Source organism: Lycorma delicatula, chromosome 5, assembly GCF_047948215.1.
Source record: "Lycorma delicatula isolate Av1 chromosome 5, ASM4794821v1, whole genome shotgun sequence".
NCBI classification, from domain to species: domain Eukaryota; kingdom Metazoa; phylum Arthropoda; class Insecta; order Hemiptera; family Fulgoridae; genus Lycorma; species Lycorma delicatula.
Genome location: NC_134459.1, coordinates 15,323,201 through 15,348,796, shown reverse-complemented (window position 1 = coordinate 15,348,796; position 25,596 = coordinate 15,323,201). Strand labels below are relative to the sequence as shown.

At 31.8% G+C, this 25,596-nt stretch overlaps 1 long non-coding RNA gene across 2 annotated transcripts in view; it reads right to left on the bottom strand.

The window, feature by feature from the left end:
* Positions 1–25,596, bottom strand: part of LOC142324745 (uncharacterized) — a 185,984-nt gene that overhangs the window by 28,842 nt on the left and 131,546 nt on the right. For both annotated transcript variants that reach the window (XR_012756380.1, XR_012756379.1), the window contains 2 exons: positions 12,185–12,294; positions 1,048–1,271 (listed from right to left, as the gene is read on the bottom strand). This is a non-coding gene — a long non-coding RNA (uncharacterized LOC142324745). The remainder of the gene's footprint in view (positions 1–1,047; positions 1,272–12,184; positions 12,295–25,596) is intronic.

Here is a 25,596-nt window from a genome sequence, read left to right as displayed (position 1 = left end):
CTGCAAAAACATTATAAAATAAAAACAAAACTACGCAATAATATATACAAATACGATAGAGTAAAACAAGATAGAGAAAAATGATATACCTTTTCTGCAAAAAGTCGGTTATTTTGCTTTGTTTCAAACATTTTGTGTTGAAATACAGTATTTGAAGGTTCTTTTTTAAATCAAAACAAACACTCTTTGTTTTTCATTAGAAACTTCTGTAAAACTGTACCGTTTATAATAATCTGGTAAAGAAGAAGATAAAAAAAAGAACTACAGTGCAAATGTAAGAAAATAGCAACTGTCAAAATATTTCTGTAGCTACAATGTAGATATACTACATTATTGATGAGTCCCTTTTCTCCATCATTATAAACAATAAAATGTTGCATTGCAGTAGGAAAAATAAGTCATAATAACCGATATATGTCACTACAACTGATGTCATTATAAACAACATATATACTGTATTTATGCATTAACAGCATACCAAACTAACCCCAAGAGAAAGGTTTTTGATCACTCTATCTGATGTCACTACAAACAATACTTACTGTATATTGTTACCACATATATGCCTAGCTTAAAATCAGTGGACATACGCCAGCAGAAGATAGCAGACACCGACCCGACACTGCGGGGCTCTGTGGGGACCCAACAGCCGCTAAGGGAAAGCCAGGTCAGATTTCAATGGACGAACCCCGACTCTCCGACTACAGCAGAGTCAAAATCGCCAAAGACCAGCTTCTGGATTCAACAGCCCTTTTCAGGGCCACCCCTCCAGAACTCTCAAACAGCTCTTTTCAGGACTTACCGCAAGGTTTTAAATTACAAAGTGCCATTGAAGCCATTTGACAACAGCCCTTCTCAGGGCTACTGTAAATTTTAAATTTCCAGAGCCATTGAAGCCATTCAACGATGACAACAGCCCTTTTTATGGCTACCATAAAGTTTTAAAGTGCCACATGCCATCGAAGCCATTCGGCAACAATATATACATATATACACATAGATGTAAAATTGGATTTAAGCTAAATATAAATTAAACTATAATCTTACATTCTGCTTCCATTACTATAAGTTTCTCCTCTTCATTAGCCGGAATAATCCTATTCACAAATGAGCCCTTAGTATTTGTCGAATTACGAACTGCCATAAGAAATAAAGCTTTTACCATATTTACCCAGGTATTGTAAACATTTTGCTCAAGCCATACGGTAAAACTTCTACAGATGATGAGCCAACCGAGATACATGGCCACATACACGAATATCCTGATTAGGCTGTAAAAACAATAATTCATAATTACATTGACTTAACTAGCAAAAATGACATCAAGTTCTTTCTAAGAAAGAAAAAATTAAACATTCTATTTCCTAATATAAACAAAATAAAAAAAAGTAACAATGAAGTTAATTTACATTAAAATAAATGAATACCTTGTCACATTTTGAACAACTGAACACCGTTTACCTATTCTCTTACTTTTCAAGGCAACTGACTAGATCTAACTGATTATTTTACTAATATCTTACAGACAGGTAGATCTTGAAGTTATATGACAGTGATTTGATAAAGAAAAGTCACACAAGTAATGAAATTCTGGTGTGGAGTTCCTTGAAGAAATATTTTCTACAAATAAAAGTTGAAGACTGTAAAAATGTAAAAAAATAATGCAGTCATTAAAGATAAAAAATTTGATGTGGACAACACATGATTAGATTTCCTTGTACATCTATTAAATCATATTTACACATTATTTTAAAATGAAAAGTAAATAAAATTTTATTTCATTACTCTTCTATTTATTTTGTTATTATTGAATTATTATTTAATCAAAGAGGAGGTGCACAGTTAGATGTTACAACAGTCCTAAATCCAAAATTTCAACACTCACGGCTAATTGTTTTTGAGTTATGTGAGATTCATACGTACGTACAGATGTCATGCTCAAACTAGTCAAAATGGATTCAGGGATGGTCAAAATGGATATTTCTGTTGAAATCTGGAAACCAAAATTTTTCACGATTACAATACTTCCTTTACTTCATACAAGGAAGTAAAAACAAACACAGATGCCTTACCAGTACCCCAAATATTACCGATTTAGAATAATAAATCAAGGAGAAGCATAGGTAAATGATCTGTAAAAATTGCATATTATTCTATATATTGTAACAAGGTAAAAACAATCTTTTCAAAAACACCACAACTAATGTTAGTGTGTCTACATTTAGGAAATTCCCCTCAGATGTTAAAGATAATAATTGAAATTTAGGGATGTGTAGGGCCAATTAGAAGATAGATTGAAACTAGAATAAAGGAGGAATTGGTCGCTATAAATACAGAAGGGCACAGAAATTAACATAGCAACATTGCCTGGGAAGCGGTAAAAAAATTAATTTATTAGAAACTACGGTTTTAAAAAATGTATGTAATAAAAACAGGAATTACACAGTTGGAAGACTTACTTCAATAGAGTTGTGGAAAATTCATTGCTGAGCAACAATAAGGGACAAATAACTAATAGCATTTTAACTGTTTAATTTACTAAAATTCTTTTTTTGAAAGTTTTCAATTATACGAATTTTAAATGGATATCTTCTCCCTTACATTTCTTTCATGGGTGGGAATGCCCATTTTATTGTATTAAGGCTCATGTTATCTTTAACTTTCCAAAGATAAGTTTTATCAAGCCAATTTGTATAACAGGCATACATTAAACTGCGGTGGACAATCAGAACTGGAGGTTTCAGTGGTTTAGATATTTTTTTTATTTAGATGTTTAAATATTTTTATTTCATATTTTGTTAAAATTAAGTAAATAAAGAACAAAGCCAATAATAATAATAATAATAATAATAATAATAATATAGAGAAAAAATAACTTTTATTTAGTTATTTCTCAAAGATAGTATTTTTTTCAAACTAAAATGGGACTAACTTCTGTGTGTAAAGTAACAAAATGTTGAATTAAGAAAAAAAATGTATTGATATATATTGTATACCATGTCCCATGAAAAGGTATAACTTTTGATTTCAATTCTATTGAAACTTTACAGACCTTTTAATGAATGTTATAAAAATGTTTCATCATAATTTCAATCTTCTAGGACTTATAAAAACAAAACGGTGGCTTCCAAATAAAAACATCAATTTCAGATAAACCACATTTTTTACTAATTATAAACCAGCTGGTAAAAATGATTAAAAACAGATGTTAATTAGAATTTAAAACAGATAATTAGTCGTGGTTATTATATATTATATGAAATTGATGTTTTTATTTGGAAGCCGCCATTTTGTTTCTATAAATCTTAGAAGGTTGAGATTTTCACAAAATATTTTTAGAACCTTTGTTAAAAGGTTTAGCAACATTGCCTTGAGTTTTTCATTAAACAAAGAAAGAAATAAAATAAAATTCAGTTATTTTGGAGACTGAACTGTTATTTATTTATTTAGCTATGTTGTCACAATTAACAGGAATAAACACAACTTTTATCAATGAAAAATAATGTTTTGGTTGGTAAAGTTTCAATAAAGTTTGTAAAGGTCTGTAAAGTTTCAATAAAATTGGTGAGGGAATGGGTGAGTGATACTAAATCAAATGCATATACATACCTCTTCGTGGAACACTCTGTATTAATCTAATACTAACTAACATTTAGAATCTCTAAATATAAAAGAAAACTACAATAATAAGCTTATGAACTTAATTTGCTTATACAATGTTGTAGAAATGAAATTAATACCAGGATCGTTCGTTAAGTTTTCGACCTGACAAAGAGATGATGCGAGTATGACCAAATTATCTTATTTGATAAGTATGATCCTTTAGATTGCATGCTGCGAAGTTTCACATGTATGCATTTAGATGCTAGTTTGTGGCAATCGAGTAAAGCAAACAAGTTTTAACATTTTCTGAAAAATGGATAAAACTGAAGTTTAAGATTTTATAAGTACCTGAAGAAAAGTGTTTTCCTACTAACTTTTGAAGGACATGTACAATGATTTTAATAACATTCTCAAGCCGTTACAGTATGTAGTTTGGATAAGCTTCTTCACAAAGAAAGTCCTCTATTATTTTAATATAACTAATAAATATTAAGATTAATAACAATTATTTAGAAAAACCAGTTCATACTTTAGAAATTGAATAATATTAGACAAAAGAGATGAAATTTTATATACATATAAATTAGATTTAAGCTTTAAATACATTAAACGGCTCTTTTAAAAGCTCTTTTACATGGTTTAACCTATACAGACATACAATAAGAATTAGATTCCAGTTTAAAGGATTCTTCCTTATCATTTTCGATGGTAAAAAAAGTGGCTGCAGAATTTAAATGTGGTCACAAAACCGTTCAAGATGATGAATGTTCGGGACCCAACAAAAACTATTATTACACACAAAATTATCACAATACTGTATTACATGACTGCTGAGTGAAGGTATGTGACCTTTCTAAGAATGCAAACAGACCATGTGTAATACATTTTAAATGATGTTTTGGATAGAAGCCAAATTTGTCAACATTCGACCAAAAATAAAGACTGAACATTTCTCAAGGATATTTAGATTTATTTAAACATGTTTATGTTAAGTTTCTTTGACATTTTAAAACGGTAAATGAAACACGGATAAACAATTATATGCCAAAGAAAAAAACAGCAGTCCAAACAGTGTGTGGGAGCAGGTGAAAGCATGCCAAAGAAAGAGAAAGCTGTTTCATCTACAGAAAAAGGCACGGTTACAATTTTTTGAGACTCATGTGGTGTACTACTCAGAACTACCTGAAAATAAGCATAACCATCATCAGAAAGTATTAAACTTCATTACTAGACTGATTGAAGGATGCTAAATGATACAGTATAAATGTCTGCATCTGTCCAAAAAGAAAGTGCTCCTTCACCACAATATGTGTGTCTGCACATACATCTCAGGTTCTTGTTGCTGTAAAACTTCATGACCTGCACTTCAAAGTTCTTCCGCATAAACTGTACACAACAGATTTGGTTCCGAGTGATTAATTCCTCTTCCCAACTTGAAGAAATGGCTTGTTGGCTGAAGATTCACTTCAAATGATGAGGTCAATGCTGAGACAACTGCTTATTTTGCAGAGTTGGACAAATCACATTATACTGACAGTATTAAAAAGTTGGAAAGTTGTTGGTCTAGATGTATTGCCTTGCAAGATGACTACATTGAAAACTTTCTTAAATATTCTGAAAAATCTAATGTTTTCTTTACCGGGCTGAAAACCTTTTGAACAGCCCTTGTATAACAGGTTAACTATTTTCGGCAACAATAAACCAAAATTGTTGGGAAACTAAAGAGCAACAAATATGTGTAATTTCATCTTGGCTTTCATCCGGAGGTCCTGGGTTCAAATTTTTACACACTACAAAATACTTTAATAGATTGGGTTTTTCATTAAACAAAGAAAGAAATAAAATAAAATTCAGTTATTTTGGAGACTGAACTGTTATTTATTTATTTAGCTATGTTGTCACAATTAACAGGAATAAACACAACTTTTATCAATGAAAAATAATGTTTTGGTTTGTACCAGTGTCTAACCTACCGTGTAGGCTGAAAGGACACTTTTGCCATTAAACTAAAATTGAAAAAAAAAAAATGAAATATGAGGTCTGTAAATAAAGTAATGAGACTAGTTTTTTTTTGGCAGCCAAACTGGCAACACTGTAAAGTTACTAGTAAACATATGGTTACATGAACAACTGATTTATAATAGGTATTAATATTTTTAGTGTATTACTGCCACGTGAGATGTAAACAAACGTTTTGTGAAACAAGTTTTTGTTGTGGTTACAAAGAAAAGTGATACTAATTATGACCCCAACGGTGCAATCAAGTTTTGTGTTAAACTCAATTAGAATGCTACTGAAACTTTTTAAAAATTGAAAAGAGCATATGCTCTTTTCGAGCCCAAGTTTTTAGCTGATTTTAAAGTCAGAAATCATCATGCTGATGATCCACACTCTGGAAGACCGTTAACGTCAAAAGGTGATGACACTGTTGTGCAAATCAGAGGCTTGATATGGTACGACTGTACCATTCTGGTACGACCAGAATGATCGCAGAACAATTGAATTTGAACCATACCACAGTCCATCAAATTTTGATAAATGAATTGGACATTGGACAGTTTATGCAAAATTAGTCCCAAAAAACCAACAGAACAGAAAAACAACAGGGTGGAAGTGTGCCATGATGTTCTAGGGCGAATTGAAACTAATCCTGATTTTCTAAAAAATGTTATTACCGGTGTCTTGGACATTTGAGTACGATCCAGAAACAAAATGCCACAGCAAGGAGTGGCACACTTTAAACTCATCACGCCCCAAAAAGCAAAAATGAGCAAATCAAAACCACGCTAATTTGTTTCTTCAATAGTAATGGCATTGTCCAAAAATAGTTTTTGCCTACAGGACAAACTGTAAATCAATATGTTTATCAAGAAATTCTTTAAAGGCTGTGGAAAAGATTTGCCTGTGCGAGACCAGCCATCAAAGACAACTGGATGCTGCATTATGACAATTTACCTTGTAGCACTGCACTCTCAATTAATGAATTTTTGGCAAAGAAAAACATTCCTGTAGTTCCTCAACCACCTTATTCGCCTGACTTGAGTCCCTGCGACTTTTTCCTGTTCCAAACTTTAAAAAAAAACCTCAAAGGACACCGTTTTGGAACAGTAGAAAGCATTAAAAAAAAATGAACCAACCGTCTGAAGGATATTCCAGTTTTTATATAAACCTCATAAATATAGATATAGACTTCATAAACAAACACATACATCATACGAGGGTTATTTTTTTTTCAAAGTCCGATCGGTCACGAAATTAAAATCACAGAGAAAATAAAAAAAATTTTATTTGTAACAAGTACTTATATAGTTACGCTATTTCTGTACATAGTCGCCACTCCGATTTAGACATTTGTCGTAGCGCGGTACCAACTTTCCAACACCCTCATCATAGAACGGAGCTGCCTGTGTTTTCAGCCATTTTCTACGCTGGATTGTTCTTTTCTTTCTTCAGTTTCAAAATGGATTCGTGTCTCGTCCCCTGTGACAATTTTGTTCAAAAATTTTTCTCCTTCATTGTGGTAGCGCTGGAGAAACGTTAGGGAGGGGTCCATTCTTATTGTTTTGTGTTGGTCGGACAGCATCTTGGGAACCCATCTCGCACACAGTTTGCGGTACTGAAGTCTCTCACTCACAACGGTAGAGAGCTGACCTTGAAATTTCAGAAAACAATCGGTCAATACAGAAATTGTGAACCGACGATTTTCTCGAATCGCCTCATCCACTCGCTCAACGAGATAATCGGTTAACAATCGCTTCCTTCGCTGACCGCGTGCATCATGAACATCTGTTCGTCCTGCTTTAAAGTTCCTGCACCATTGTCCACATTGCTGTCGCTCAATGAAGTTTCACAGAACACATTACTTATTCGTCTATGAATTTCAGCCGCATTACACCCCTCAGCCTGAAGAAATCGAATTACCGTACGCACTTCACACTCGGCGGGAGATGCTATTGTTGTAGACTATAGTTACATTTACGTGCTTGCTGCGTGTTCAGAACTAAACGAAGTGACGCGGCGTGATTGAAGGCCATACTAGAGACGCTGCGCAACACATATGCGCAAAGGTTCATCCGATTTTTGCGCGGGTTTTTATTTCGCGACCGATCGGACCTTGAAAAAAAAATAACCCTCGTACTTTAACTTATTTGGATGTTTCTGTATGTTACGGTTTGAGATTATGGTATTAAACATCATTTTTCTTTATTCAATTACTCATTCTATACCAATAGCGGGGGCTTAACTATTTCAAGACACAATAAATGATTTCATACTTCATAAACAACTTCATCAATCCTAATAATTCATGATCCATAAGTGAGTGTTCTACTTCTTTACTAGCTTTTGAAAGGCAATAATTTACAATGCATATGATAAATATATCAATAGAAACCTATGAATGATAATTAGTTCACACAATAAGATGTGTAACATTCACTTTAAATTGTCACAACGACCCATACTAACCCTAATGTTGATCTTTGATCAACACTTGATCTGTTCATTAAGTGATTTTTTTATTGAAATCAGAAATTGACAATTATTCATTATAGAATTTTTTCGCTGTAATGGACAAAGTTGTTGAGATCATAATGCATTTATGTAGAACAATAAATAATAATGTTAAATGTAAAGTATTGAAGTTTCATTCAAAGTCGTTCTTAAAAGTATGAAATAAGGCCGGCAAGAGTTTTTGAATTTTCAATCAACATATTTGAAAAAATCTGATGAATTTTTTATTGTATGATTTATGTTAAGTATATATACAAGTATATAAAAAAATTGTTTATCTCCAATTATTTCTCAATGATTTCATATTTGCTTTATATTAACAAAGTTCTATCATTTAGTTACATTATTAGTAGGGCAGGAAGAAAATATTTAACGGTGTATATTTTTGTGTTTCAGAAAATGAAATAGGAAAAATATATAACAATTATTACCTCGCCTTTCACACATATCTGAACTCTTTTGATTCGGACAATATCTTTTTAAAGAACTATAAATAAATAAATTGTTGAATTTTGACTTTCGATTTTTGATGTTTTCAATTGATGGCAAACTCTTGCTGAAACCTTAACAATTTTATTGTTTTGGGAGTTTGGGTTAATATAATAAAAGAAACGTAATCATTAGGATAAAATATGAACACAAATAACAAAATAAAATTTACGGTTGATTATCCTTAAATATCTTATAAGTATATTGATTCTTCTTAGAAGTAACAATACCCAGTCTAATACATTCTTATAATTTCCTTCGATGCACCAAATGTTCCTCGCTAATTTAAATTAGTGATGTAAGGCTGCATAACACACGCAGTTCATGAGGATGCTGGCGAATAGTCAAGTGACAGTCACATCATACGCATAGTGGGGCACTTTCTGCTGACATCAGGTATTCAAGAGTAGCTCTGGTATGTCCTAATCACAATCGGCATAAAACCATTTCCTCTTGGTAATACCGTCTCATGGTAATACCGTATCTTTGATGTCTCAGAGTTTATTATCCGCTGCAGCACCTTGCCACCTTCTTGGTAGACTATGTTTAATGGAATTGACAAAATCAATGAATCAAGTGGTGAAAGACCATTGGCTACATGCATCTTTAGCAGCGCAATCCGCACATATGTTAGGATTCCCACATGGCTAGGGATCCAGCAGAAATTCACTTGTGTGTTGTGACAATTCAATTCCGTGATCGCATTATGAATTTCGGTGACAATAGGATGTCTAGAATACAAATGCCATAAAGCCCGAAGAGCACTACACAAATCGCAGCAGATAAGGATGTGACGATGTTTTGACTTAATGATGTTCAAAGGCATATTGATGGTGTACAGTACAGCATTGTAGACACTTGTAATACCAGGTAGACCAAACACATAAGTTCTGCCATTTACAACAAAAGTGCATCCAACAGTATCATTCTGCTTTGACCCATCTGTGTGTACTACTCCGTCTGGGTTTATCTCAGATAGAAGATGATAAAATGTTTGTTGAAAGACAAGAGTTGTTATTAATTTTTTATTATATATGGTGAGGACATAATATTTACGGGGGTCGAGCTCTATAGAGGATACGAACAGAGATAGGTTGAGAAAACAGAGTGCCAAAATTTAAAAGGTACATTAAACGCTGCGTACAAACACCCACTGGTGCTGTATTATGAGGATGGTTTTCATACCGCTGGAAATGAGGGTTTGCGAGGATTGCTTTAAGAACCAGGTGATTCGGTTGTCCTTTACGATGAGCAAAGTAAGATGCCAGCAGGTGATTTAGCCTATCACAAAGTAATCGCTCACCGCAATTGATAAGTATGATTGCAATAGGGCTTGATGTAAACGCACTAGTAGCAAGACGAAGAAAAGAGTGATTGGGCATTTGAAGTTTTCCCACTACCATCAGATACTACTCTTGTTTTGGTAATGGTGGAAGCTTCACGAAATACTGCGTAGTGGGGCAAATAAAAGGTTTCAGACGCAGCCTTACACCGAGATGAATCTACAGGTTGCATGTGATCTAATTCTTGATATTCCTTCATGAAATGGAAGTAATCATCTTTAAGTTTAGCTTTTTTCTAAAATCTACGATGTATCAAATTGAAACAATGTCTTGCATTTTCATAAGAATCTCCTAAAGCAAAGTTTTCCTTACAAGGAAGAGATACAACAAATCTGCCTTTGTCATCACAAAAGATATTTTCCATGAAATGTTTTTCGCAGAAAGATTCCTCCTTGGTCGGTAAATGATCTTCGATCTCTTCTGATCTCCAGAATGACTCTAACCGAGAGGAAAGCTGTTCATTGCTAACAAAAAGTGATATTGAATCTGAATTATTTTTCCGTTTACTAGGTTTAGTAGGGATTTGACCTGAGACTATGAAACAGAACCGAGACCATAAAGTCAACAGAAGTTGACTTCTGTTGAAAGCTTTACTTCATCTCAGGTCAGACAGAACATCCAAGACTTGTCAAAGGTTATAACATTATGCAAAAAGCATGTTCCTTCCTTCTTGTAGTGAGCCAACAATTCTTCACTGATGAATACACACAGTGTTTGGTCAGATATTAACAGCCATGGAACTCAATGACAAGTAACACGTTCTGTATGCATTCACTTACTCAGAATATCGTATGCGATGATCTGAGATGTTTATACAGTTCCCACAACTGCTGCACACCAATAAGACAATCTTCTCAAATGATGACACTTGCTGTGTTCACTGTAATGTCATACATGCTTGGTTGACCTGCTCTCATCATGTCTTCCATGCTTTCTTGTCTGACCAAAAATGTGGTATGTCAATAAAAATATGTTGCATATCGCACACACTCCTTATTGACACTTCTTTCAACATTTTGTACATTTGGAAGCTGATTTTTCTTTAAACCGACACAAAACTGAATCCCATAATTCTGATTGATATCTTTTCCACGGTAAGTAATAACCCAATACACTTTACGTAAATGATCACTGACACTCAGTAATTACAATCAACTTGAAAATGACACAGAAGTAGATCAGACTTGGGCACTTGTATGCATGCAGGAAAATTTCCCTGGAAAAAATCAGTTTCATTATTTTTGGACCACCCCTGTAAAATGGCGGTCTTTAGTAGAGGTATTTAATATGTCTACAATTATTTGGGGTTGCAGTCTCTTATGGATCTCTTATGTCACTTTTTACCACCCTTACCACTTCTTTGACTGCTTCTTTTTTTCTAACAGGTGTCTCAAGAATTGGGTCGACCACTCAATAGTTACATAGGCATGCCTAAGAAGACAATAGGTGAAACAGCTCCATTAATGGAGCTTGGTGGGGTGGCAATTCTCGCTGTGGGCTTGTTGTTGGATATCCATCCAAGAGTTTCTCTAGGGCTAAACTAGTGGTGAGGTGCTATCAATATAGCCCCAGAATCCTATTCTTCTTATAAACCTAAGCCTAAACAAGAGTGGGATCTTTAAAATATTTTAAACTGCTACTCTTTAATGGAAAGAGTTATTTTCATAAATATTGAAAACAATCAAATTGTAATTAATTAGAAAAGTAGGATTTCAAAATAGGTTTTTGGACCATCACCCTAAGAACTGTACTGAGTGTATGTAACGGTGACACCACTACATGCTTGGCTAAAAAGAAAACAATACTGAATCCTTAAAACTAAAGGAAACCACAATAAAACTGCAACGGAAAAACAATGCATTTTAATTGACCGATTGAAGCTGAGCAGAGTGGAAGAAGAATAAAGCTTTATTGATGGATTGTTAGTTCATTAGTTAAACTTCAATATGAATTGGAACATATAAAAAGGAATTTCAGCTATGTGTGTTGGATGAAGAGTCTTTGATTATGAGAACTGCTGTAAAGTATTAAAAAAGAATCCTAAGCAAATCTTATAAAAACACATATGTACTTAGGAGGATAAAATCCTAGGATGCAAACTTGGATAATATTTTATCAATTTTTTTTCTATATTAATGTAATTAATTGCAGAAGGAAAAAAGGAAATGCTAAGTGGCCAAATCAAAACCCTTTACTAGGCTAATTAAGAATAAATAAATAATTATACGTCTCATTACCTTTGCCTTGTAACCAAAAGATATTTCGTCAACAAGTATTGTAACTATTACAACAGGAGACACATCACCTTTCTGTTTTGGTAACAATAGATGTTTGAAGACTATATTCACTAAAAAAAAGAAAAAAAACAGTTTATGAAAATTACATCCATACCGTGTTTCTAAATATTAAATAACAAATAATTAATTAATAATCAAACAATTTCAATTAAATTTTCAGACAAATAATATGAAGAGCAGACAACACATCACAAATGTTTACTACCAAACACTCCACTGCTGCTGACACCTACTAACCACAGACACAACTCCCAATTTAAAAAAAAAAAAAAACATTGTTTCCATGATTAGTGCATGAGCACCTTACTTCAACTAAATCCACTGGTAGTAAATAGCTGTTGTTGAGGTTGCAAGTGTTGGTTACAAGGTGCATGCAAATTCTGTTCTATTTTAATATTTTTAAATTCATGAGAAAGAAAGTGTTTTAGAGATGTTATAAATATTAAAATCATATTAACACCATTTTTAATATTTTCCTTATTAGTACAAGCTCATATCCAAATAAAAAAGTAATATAATTTTTAAAGGAACATGGAAAATATGGTCAGGGATTTGCTAGGAGAGATTTTAGGTAGGTAAGAAATCTTCTGGTATCAAAACATAGGTTTAGAAATTTAAGTCCATACACTGAATCCTGTTTTCTTGTTAGTAGCTACAAGTCTATATGGGGTTGACATCTTAAATTTCCCTATATTTAAAACAAGGGAATTTAATAGTGAGGGAATTTAAATGTTTATTCAGCTGTGATGTGAAGTCATAAAATCACTACTGAAAAAAGTGATGTATACACTGTAAATGTTTTTAGATGAGAATGTACTAAGATTAATGAGCTTTTATTTAGAAAAAGAGGTCAATTTTTTAATAATCAGGATGGGGATTGATAGATATATGCAGTGAATAAAAGCATGAAGAAATTTGTTTCAATTATTTAACTCATCAAAATAATGAATTTCACCAAAGCAACATTTTTATATAAAAAAGCTTCTTAATATGGTTGTGATATGAACAATGAACAGAGGGCAGCAAACATAACACCAAACTTTGTTTTTATTATTTTATAACACAATCCTGTATGGCTATAATAGATATAACTGATACAGATAATTGTTCATACCCTGACTGATAAAATTTTTCAGTTATGGATTTTATGTATCTTAACTTAAATTTCATTATTTATGTCTGTAATCTTTAAGTCTGTCTGAGATGTATGATTACTGGAAATGAAAATCAACTAAAGTGACAATCCAAAAACTATACATAACAATGATTTTATATTTGAAAGCTGGGAAAAATATTCACTATAAATTTAAGAATTCTGGCAATATCTAAAAAATGGGCTGGTTACATTATTCATGAAATTTTGGATATGAGAAAGCTTTCAGATAAATGAGTTTTCCAATTCCTTAAAATGATTAGAAGTATGATAATGTGATTGTTCCACAAGCCGATTTGAAGAAACAATCAGATTTTCATATCACCTCCCTCCTATGAATAAATACAAATCCTTATGTACAACTCAGAAACTACAGAAAGGACACAGATAAGAGAAGTTCTAGAAAAGAACTCATCAAACAAGTTGTGCTGCACTAAATAGACTTCAAATATCCAAAAAAAAATTAAATTAACAGGATAAATTATGAGATTTATTAGGTCAAGCATTTACAAAACAATCATCTTTGCTATGAAATAGTATTGTCAGTACAATTAGGAGAAATGGGAAAACCTAAAGAGATACTGTAATACCCTAGCATAAAAATATTTGCAAATAATAATTCTCATTTTTCATTATGGCTAATTTGAATATGCATTCAAAAGTGATTATTCGTGAAATAATACTCCTTTTTTGCTTTGGAGCTTACTTGTGGGAGATATTTGTATATACTGTGTATATTTTATGTGTTATAGCTTCAATGATAATAGACAGCAACATGACAAAGTCACTCCCAAACAAAAAAGAAAATTATATGTTAGGTTTACTATGGAAATTTAGTAAAGTGATTTTCTGTTCCCATTTTTCCTAAGCCAAATATACTGCTGCATAACAACATATCAAACAAACCAAGATGCAGATGACATTCAGCTCCTCATGTGATATCTTTACTCAGTTCAACAAAGGGATTGGCCATGTAATATACATCATACTATCAAAGAAAACCTGACTAATGCCATTCCAGAAGCTTTACATGGAATATAATCATATTCAATATAATACAAGCAATCATAAAAATTATAACACTTCTCAAACAAGTATTCTTTCATACATAACATAAACCAGAATACAAAATGACTGTACAACCTCAATCACTTATTACATATAATAAGTATATTACGTTTTAAACATTTGTCTGTAATAACCATAATTTCAGAAGTCACAAAAATAAATAAAATGTAAATTTTAACTTGAATTTTGCTTAAATAGTGTCATGCAACTAAGAAATTAGTTTTTTCTTTTGCGCAGAAGTCTTTTTTTGTTAACGCCAGCAGTAGCTCTATTCATCAGGGCTTCAATCTGAAGGCTTTATTGAATAAAGCCTTATCTTTATTCAATACTTTCACAAAATTCTTAGGCTTAGTTTTATATGTAAATAGGTAAAATAATTCTGTGAGGGTCAACAAGAGACGTTCTTAAAATATTTCTGTCTTAGAGAGAAATTATCTTTTTTTTGGACAGTTTTTAGCTAAGTAATAATGGATGGCATGACTACCCATAAACACAAGAAATGATATTTTGTGAAGCTATCTTGGGTAGCTTGTGGTTTTACCTGTGTAGTTTTATAAAGGAGAAGCCTAATGACATTCATATCACCACAGATTCATCATAAGTATTCATAAATACATAACAGTTTTATTTTGACTATAAATAAATGCTTATTATCAACAGCATATATAATCTCTAAGTTAACATCAGCTCATTAATGACAGCAGTTGATGCTTCTGCAATAATATTAGAAATATCTTCATAAGTCAGAAATTTCTTGCAAAATGCTGGTGCTGTTGGAATTGATTAAGTCTTCACCACAAAGTGCTGGTCTCATAGCAGATGGAAAATTTGGATACACAATATTACATAATTTTTTTGAAATAAAAGCAGTGACATCGGTTAAATAAAAATAGCAATTATCATAATGATTTAATGGCTCTTGCCAAATCATTAGTCTCCAAAAGACAAATGTTCACTTTTTCCTTGTAACTAGCAGATTAGTTTAACATAATGTCTGACACATACTACATGTGGAGACCAGATTTTAAATTAGTCTACCAAAAGACAATCAAGTTAAAGTTTATAAGCAGACTTCAGCAGTATTGATATTAGTTTGTGTTGTTTTGTGATGAATTTTCTATAAACATAACAAACAATATTAGGAGAATAAAGGTCATTTCTACTTACATTGTAAATTCCTGAAAGTTTTAAGAAAGTAAAATAAATTTACATATATTGCATTATTTATGAATAGATTTAATAAAATTCTTTGGCTTTGGTATACAAAAAAAAATACTGTCATATATATATATATATATATCACATACAAATTACAATGTACAAATTCTGAAAACATTTTCAGTATGAAAAAGTTTAATAGCTGAAGTCACACTGAAAGAAATTTAATAAAGTAAAATGCCTCTTTGTTTTACCAATACATGTTGAGTTAATACTGCAACTTTATTTTTACAAAGTATGTAAAAATATCTACTAGTCAACTTAGGTCTACAATATTAGTCATACAGGAAATTAGACCTGAATAAACTAATACATTTGTATTTTTTTATGTACTAAAATTTTTATAATATTACAAATAAACTTTACGCAGTGATAACTTAAAAATGTGTTGTGATTGAGTGGTTTGGAACAGGATGAAATATTCTATATACAAAGTAAATCAACTATAAACAGTAATGGTTTTTTATAAATTTATTGATTAATAATATACAGAATTCATACCTTCATCATTTCTCTATATAGTCTCCTGCATATCTAAATACTTTTGCCAACGATTTAGAAGCTAGAATATTCCTTGTTCATAAAAAGTTTGAGGACTAGTTGTCAACCAATTGCGCACGCGCTGCTCAATGGCTTCATTGTTTTCAAATTGTTCCCCTCCAAGCGATTCTTTCAAGGGCACAAACAAAAAAATAGTCACAGGGGGACAAGTCTGGACTGTAGGGAGGGTGGTTGAGGGTTTCTCAGTCCATCTTTTCCAATTTATCCCTTGTCAAAATTGGAGTGTGTGGCCTGGCATTGTCATGAGGAAGCATGACATCTCTGTTGGGCATATGCCATCTTTTATTTCAGTAGGTGACTTTTGTTGACTGCAACAACTGGCAACAGTAAGCCCCATTCACCGTTTGTTGATTGTGGAGAAAATACATCTGTTGATGCAGCTCAAAAAATTGTCCCCTTCTTGCTAAAATTGATTCAGAAGTCTCTTCCAGATCTCCAACTTCATCTGTTTTTGATTTTCAGTCAACAACCTCAAAACCCATCCAGTACTAATTTTTCTAAACCCAAGATGATCAGTGATAATGGATTGAGCACTCCCATAGCTGATACCCACTTCTGATGTGATTTCTTCAACAGTGAACCAATGATCACCTTTGATAAGCTCTCGAACGGCACAGATGTTGTCAGCTGTGAGACTTGACTTGGGGTGTCCATCATGACTTTTGTTTTCTACACTTTCTTGCATGCCCTTAAATTGTCTGGCCCATGTATACACTTGGATCTGGGACAGTGTAGCATCCTCAAACTATATCTTTAAACAAGTTAAAATTTCTGCGGTTTTGATATGTTGTGCAACAGACGATGGAACATCTTGCTCAATAACAACAGAACGGAGTGAAGTTGCTAACAAAGCTGGTTCCCCCTCTCTAACACACCAAAAATTAACCCCCCACTCCGCCATACAGCTCAGAACTGCTTGCTGTGTAGAATAGCAAAATTACCTACTAAAATTATTATTTATATTATTTTCCTACTAAAAAATTTATTTCCCTTGAATTTAGTCATACCGACAAGCATAACAGAAATATTATTTGGATCGATGGTTGCTTTTTTTTAATGTGTTGGAAGTTAATAGTTTCAACTGCTTCCTTCCACTTTTCCCTCAGTCTTTGAACACAGTTCAAATTAAGCAGTATAATTGTTTAGAGTTGATTAGGCTAGTATCTCTTTATCAACTTTTATAAATGTTTTAAATTAAAAATGAAACCAGATGTATACAAAAAAATTGATATAATTCCACAATTTTTTCCACTAAGAGTTTTATAGACATTTTTGGAGTTCAGAAAGTTTTTCTCTATTGAAAATGTTTTACAAAATTCTTTATATATTAAACATTAATAAACAATGTTTTATTATTTTAAAATAAAGATTTTTAAGAAAGAATCTAAGAATTTTATCTTAATAAAATTTTATGTCTCCTTTGATAAAGTTATAATTGTATAATTTTCAATTTAAAAAACTAAAAAGTATTATTGCATGACTTTACTGGCTTTGCCATTCAAGTCAAATAAGAAAAAAATCTTTAAAAAACTTTTCTGCATTTCAGGTCTGAGGTCAATAATTAAAAAAAATTGTAGATATAGATGACTGCAGATGGTACTGTGATTATTTGTACTGATAACACTGACAAACATAATCATTGTTTCCTAACATCTTATACTTGATTTTAATTTCTTTTTATGATGCTGAAAACGAATATGAACTCAGAATCTTGCCATCACCCACCATTTTTAAAAAAATTTTTAACTTTTAATTAAAGGATTTTTTTTCTTTTTTCAACATATAGTTATATAGCTCCTACACTGTATTTTGTTAGCTCATTTTCTACTGTTTAACTTTGTTAACATAATTTGTAAGCTATAAATAAACAATACTAGACAAAGAATTAATCATGTCTGTGCAGGTCAAAACATGTAGCTGAAAACAAAGCTGTGTTGTTTGTATTAAACACTGGATTTAGGAATCAATTAATTTTGCTCAGTCTTATGACTGTCTTAAGTTTGTTAACAGTGCAGTGTCATAATGCCTCTAAATTGTGTAAATGATGTGGATGCCTTTTGTTATGTATGTGGTGAGTTTACCACAAAATCAAATACAAAAAACATTATACCTTTAATTAAAAAAGCATATCATTTGTACTTTCATTGTAAAATTGGTGATCAGGGTAAGATGTGGGCTCCTTATATAATATGCATTAATTGTTTTGTATATTTAAGAGGATGGCTGAAAGGTACACAGAAGGCCTTGTCGTTGGTTTAGCATCTATGGTTTAGCATGAGCCACAGGATCATGTAACCAATTGTTACTTTTGTTTAACAAGAGTGTCTGGAATTTCTAAACAATCTAAACATACAGTAAAATATCCTTCATTGCAATCTGCAGTCTGTACCTCACAGTGAAATTATTCCAGTTCCTGAGCCACCTGTAAATGTATGTTTCAAAAACAGTGATGAAGAATCATGTAGTACTGAAGAAGACAACAATGATTTTGGTTATCTTCCAATAAGCCACATCTCATATCACAAGGTGAATTAAACGACTTGTTTAGGGATTTAAATCTATCAAAAAAAACAAGCTTAACAAGCTTAAGCTTGGACCAAGACTCCAAGGTTGGAATTTACTTCAAAAAAATAAAAAAATTTTGGACTATTGAAACCGACAAAAAGAACTTTCTTAGTATTAATTGATGAAAATAATTCGGTTTATTGCACAAATATTGATGAGCTTATGTTGCACTTAGGACAAGGTTCATAAACCTGAGGTATGGCACCTTTTCATAGATTCGTCCAAGTATAGTTTAAAAGTGGTTCTACTACACAATGGTAACAAATATCTTTCGATACCAATTGCTTATGGTATTAATTTGATAGACATATAATGTGTGATGTTCTTGAAAAAATAAATTATAAAAAACAAGGCTGGAAAATACGTGGTGATTTGGAAGTTTTAGCTATTTTGTTAGGCATACTAAGTACATGCATTTTCTTTGCGAATGGGACAGCCAAGCTAGGGATACACATTATGTTACCAGAGAGTGGAAAAAACAAGACAACTTAACTCCAAATGGGAAAAATATTATTCATGAGCCCTTGGTTAAAAGAATATTTTTACTTCCTCTTCATATCAAGCTAGGGCTAATGATAAATTTTTAAAGCAATGAAGAAGGATAGTCCAGGATTTTTGTACATCAGGCAGAAATTTCCAAATGTAAGTGAAGGAAAAATTAAAAAAGTAATATTTGTTGGTCCTCAAATAAGAGAATTGGTCAAAGATGATGTATTTAATTCTTGGTCAAATATGATGTATTTAATTCTTAAAGTTAAATCTTCAATTCTTTAAGTTAAATAATGCAGAAAGTGCAGCTTGGGCTTCATTTAAGGATGTTTGTAAAACTTTTCTTGACAATCAAAAATCCAAAATTACCACGATATTAGTAATCAACTTCTTACTTCAAACAGAGCTATGGTATGAAATATGTCTTTCAAAATACATTTTCTCCACTCACATATGGATTTTTTCCTAGACAACCTTGGAAACGTAAGTGACGAACACGGTGAACATTTCCACCAAGATATTTTGGTGAAGGAAAGCCGCTATTAAGGGAAATGGATTACTAACATGCTAGTCGATTACTGTTGGATATTAATTTGGGATGTGCCTGAAGCTATTTATTAAAGAAACGCATCAGAGAAATCATTCTAACGCAGGTATGGCCAAGCAAAATTATAAATTTTACAGATCTTAACTACATTTTTTGTGAAGCATAATTTATTTAAAACTAAGGATGATAGAAAAATTGCATTTACTAATCTGTAATATACGCAAAAAAGCAATTTAAGAAATGGTATCACAATTAGAGAAACATTAAATTATTTTGTTCCTACTGAACACATTTTTTCAATTTAGAAAATGTCAGTTTTAAAAATCAACAATAACAAATTTAAATCCCTCACACTTGAAAAATTACATGTCATAAAATATGTATGGTTATGTAAAATAATTATAAAATAAAAAGTCTGACGTGGACAACACATGATTTCCTTGTACACCTATTAAATTACATTAACATATTTTTTTTTTAAATGAAAAGTACAAAAAATTTTATTTCATTAAATCTTCTGATATTTTTTCACTTTTTTTTAATATTGAATTATTTATTATTCACCTTAACGATACTGCAGGTATCGTTAAGGTGAATAATAAATAATTAATAATAAATAATAATAATAAATAATAATCTGATACCTGCAGTTGATTTAGAAATCAACTCATTGACTGCAAAACTTACCCTGGAGCAGATATTGATAGCAACCATTATTTAGTGATAATGAAATGTAGATTGAGGTTTAAAAGCCTGAAGAAAAGGTGTCGGATGAATCGGTGGAATTTAGAGAAGCTTGAGGAAGAGGAGGTAAAGAAGATTTTTGAGGAAGACATCGCAAGAGGTCTGAGTAAAAAAGATAGAAAATGTAGAAGAATGGGAGAATGTTAAAAAGGAAATTCTTAAATCAGCAGAAGCGAACTTAGGTGGAACAAAGAGAACTGACAGAAAACCTTGGATTTCAGATGATATATTGCAGCTGATGGATGAACGTAGAAAATATAAGAATGCTAGTGATGAAGAAAGTAAAAGTAACTATCAACAATTAAGAAATACTATAAACAGGAAGTGCAAACTAGCAAAAGAAGAGTGGATTAAAGAAAAGTTCAGAAGTGGAAAGACAAATGAACATAGATAAAATAGACAGAGGATACAGGAAAGTTAAGGATAATTTTGGGGTACATACATTAAAATCCAATAATGTGTTAAACAAGGATGGTACACCACTGATTTATAATATGAAAGGTAAAGTCGATAGCTAGGTGGAATATATTGAAGAGTTATACAGAGGAAATGAATCAGAAAATGGTGTTATAGAGGAAGAAAAGGAAGTTGAAGAGGATGAAATGGGAGAAACAATACTGACACCTGAATTTAAGAAAGTATTAAAAGATTAGAATGGCAGAAAGGCTCCTAGAACAGACAGAGTACCTGTAATTACTGCGCAGTGCAGGTGAGGAAGCAATTGATAGATTATACACACTGGTGTGTAATATTTATGGAAAAGGGAAGTTCCGTCAGACTTCATAAAAAGTGTTATAGTCATGATACCAAAGAAAGCAGGAGCAGATAAATGTGAAGAATACAGATCAATTACCTTAACTTGTCATGAATCAAAAATTTTAACTAGAATTCTGTACAGAGGAATTGAGAGGAGAGTGGAAGAAGTTTTGGGAGAAGACCAATTCGGTTTCAGGAAAAGTATAGAGGGACAAGGAAAGAAATTTTAGGCCTCAGATTAATAGTAGAAGAAAGATGAACGAAAAACAAACCTACATACTTGGCATTTATAGACCTAGAAAAGGCATTCAATAACGTAGACTGGAATAAAATGTTCAGCATTTTAAAAAACTTAGGGTTCAAATACAGAGATAGAAGAATAATTGCTAACATTTATAGGAACCAAACAGCAACAGTAATAATTGAAGAACATAAGAAAGAAGCTGTAATAAGTAAGGGAGTCCGACAAGGATGTCCCTATCACCGTACTTTTTAATCTTTACATAGAACTAGCAGTTAGTTATGTTAAAGAACAATTTAGATTCAGAGTAACAGTACAAGGTGAAAAGATAAAGATGCTACGATTTGCAGATAGTAATTCTAGCTGAGAGTAAAAAGGATTTAGAAGAAACAATGAATGGCATGGATGAAGTCCTACGCAATAACTACCGCATGAAAATAAACAAGAAAAAAACCAAAGTAAAGTAATGTAAGTAGTAGAAATAACGAAGATGGACTACTGAATGTGAAAATAGGAGGAGAAAAGATTATGGAGGTAGAAGAATTTTGTTATTTGGGAAGTAGAATTACTAAGGATGAACGAAGCAGGAGCGACATAAAATGTCGAATAGCACGAGCGAAACAAGCCTTCAGTCAGAAATATAAATTGTTTACATCAAAAATTAATTTAAATGTATACGTTTGGAGTGTTGCTTTATATGGAAGTGAAACTTGGACGATCAGAGTATCTAAGAAAAGATTAGAAGCTTTTGAAATGTGGTGCTATAGGAGAATGTTAAAAATCAAATGGGTGGATAAAGGGACAAATGAAGATGTGTTGCGGCAAATATATGAAGAAAGTAGCATTTGGAAAAATATAGCTAAAAGAAGAGACAGACTTATAGGCCACATACTAAGGCATCCTGGAATAGTCGCTTTAATATTGGAAGGATAGGTAGAAGGGAAAAATTGTGTAGGCAGGCCACGTTTGGAATATGTAAAACAAATTGTTAGGGATGTAGGATGTAGAGGGTATACTGAAATGAAACGACTAGCACTAGATAGGGAATCTCGGAGCTGCATCAAACCAGTCAAATGACTGAAGACTAAAAAAAAAAAAACTATTATTACTTGATATGTATTTTTGTTATCTAAATATTCTCTAATTTGGGTTTAAACAAAAATTCATTTGTCTTATTTTTTTAGTCAGTATAACATACATTCCATTATCAGTGTAGAAGATTCTGGAATCAGGTGAAATCGTTTATGTGCTAGTGCCATTTTCTTTTGTAAACTATTATGCAAGATAAATTATTATACAATAGATTAAAAACATTGTTTGCTATTCCACCTCAGAACTGTAATATTGCAGTTTTCAGAAACTACTAGTGAATTATTTTTAATATAATATTTTCATTTTGTGGTTATTATATATTATGACCGCATAGGATTCCACAAAAAAATTCCTTCTTAACAGTGCGATCTTGTAATCTTGTTGTAATGTGCTTGACACAATTTTAATCGTTTCTTCAGAACAACATGAATGGTAGATCATGGAAGATTTAACTCGCACGCTGCACTCCTAAGTTGACATTCCAGGGCTGCAAACAAAAGACCTCAGTTTTTTTCATCTATGTTCTAGGCATGCCTGCACCCTTCTTATGTTTAACACTGTCAGTTTCTTTAAATTTATCACACCATGAATGAATAATTAACCTAGAGAGTGGCTTTAAATTACACAGAGTTCTAAAATTGTGTCGAACTTGTGTGTCTGATTTTGTTTCAATAAACCACTATACATATTGTGCTTTCATCTGTGGATTCATGGCAACTGATGTATGCAGTTTTGTATGCAATCAGAGCTCACAGCAATACCTAGTATTTGCCATGGGAAACTTTGAGTTACCTATAAAAAAGAACCCAACCATTCATTAATAGGACTATAACTTCTTTTAACAAGACATCAAAGTTGTTCATATAATTCTCAAACACCCAGTATTATTAGGTTACATACTTACATACTTAAAGGGATTCCTAATCAATTAAAAGATTGACAACAATAACAAGAGTGCTACTGGGAACTTCTAAAAAAAAAAAAAAGAAAAAAGGTGCTGATAATTAACTTCAGGCCTTTGCAAGAAAAAGTTGCACTAAAATAAAAGTGAGCTATTTAATAATTTTCAAGTGGATAGGCGATGGAGTAATCTACCAACTCAGACGGGCCTGTTTTTGCCTCTCCCATTCTCATACATATGTGCAATTATTATTCTTATATGTAAATTTGCTGTTAAATATGCCATTTTTAAACTCAACTACCTCTGGAGGCCCCCAATGTTTTTTCAAATGAAACAGGCTTCAAAACCCAGAGGGTGAATAGTCTGGATTCACCCAAACTGTATCGTTAGATAAGTTGACATAAATTATTGTGCTTTATTAAAATTATTCAAATAAAATAATCAAACCTAGCATATTGGTAAATGAAATATTTTTTTAAAAAATTATTTTTAAACCATAATATAACAAATTTTCTAAAGTATTTTTTACATACTTTAGAAAATGTAAAAAATTACAGCATTGGATTTAAAAAATATTAATGCAATTTTTAACTTATTTTATGGTAATGAAGCTTTAGGAATAAAGAATATTTTTTTTATGATTCATTAAATCATGAGTTAGACATGGAGTTTGATCCTAATAATAAAAGGATTTGGACAGTTATTTGTATTGTAATCCTGGAATATACATATTGTGATAAAAAACTAAAACAGAATATCTTAATTCTGTACGCTACATCTTTTCAACCAAGTTCATCTTTTTTCTATGTGATGGCGGTAGTATCTATAATGTATATTAATATTAGATGTGTAGTTCAAATTTGCCAGCCGAGTAATTATGATGCATTTTATTCTAACTGCAGATTTCTTTGTTTAAAAATTATGGAACAAAGGATTTGCATTAAAAATCTATTAAAGCTAAGTGAAGTGGTGAAAATGTTAGAGAAGGCTTCTGGCAAGGATGTTGTGTCAGCATCAGCACTATGGGTTTATAAAGTGGTACGAACAATTTCAGAATTGTTATAATAGGTGATAAAACATGGGTGCATGGTATGATGTTTGAACAAAGGTACAATTTGGTTCAAAGGAGTAAAATGTACTAAGTAAAACATAATAATAAGTAAAAAATAAATACGAATTCATTTGAGTTTGTGTTTCTGTATTTTTTTTAGGGGGGGAATTCATAGTTTGTAAGTTTGTGTAAGTTGGATGATTCTACTCTTAGTTTCTTTTTATTCTGTAACTATCTTCTAGCTTAAATCCTAGCCTAAGGTTCGATCTTTTCAGTTAAGGTAAAGAAATTATTTTTCATTATATTCTTTTGATTTATTTGTCGTTTTATTTTGAACATAAAATATACTAATCTTTAAAAAAACATACAAGACATGACAAGTCATATACCAATTGTATATTATAAACATTCTTTATCATGCATTATGTTTTGATAACATATGATGTTTTGTGTGTTCGAACATACAGTTATCGATGTCGGCTATAAACAATTTTATAAGTACATATTGTCAGTCACATGTTTATTTCCATAGTTGTCATGAGTGTTATTTGTCTCATGGAACAAATTGCAAATGAAAACAATGGTGGCATGATTTTACAGAAACATGGTATATACACAAACCTTGCATTTATCAACATGGTCTTGAGACAATTTTGTGTATGGCTGCACACGATCAAAGGATGTGTTCCTGTGATGATTGTACAAATACAAACAGTTAACTCAAAAACTCTTCTTATTGGTCTAGATTACCATTCAACAAAATTATGTTTTTCATTTATTGGTAGGCAAAGAAGCTAACCTGTAAAGTTTTGTCAGGAGGAGCTGGAGATTAATCATAACACAAAGGTTATGTGTGAATCGTGACATTCAAAACTTAATGGATATTAACATCAAATGGTCAATTGCTCAGCACAATTTTTGTTAACCCACAAACAGGAGTGCACAGTCCTGTATGTAAGTATGTAG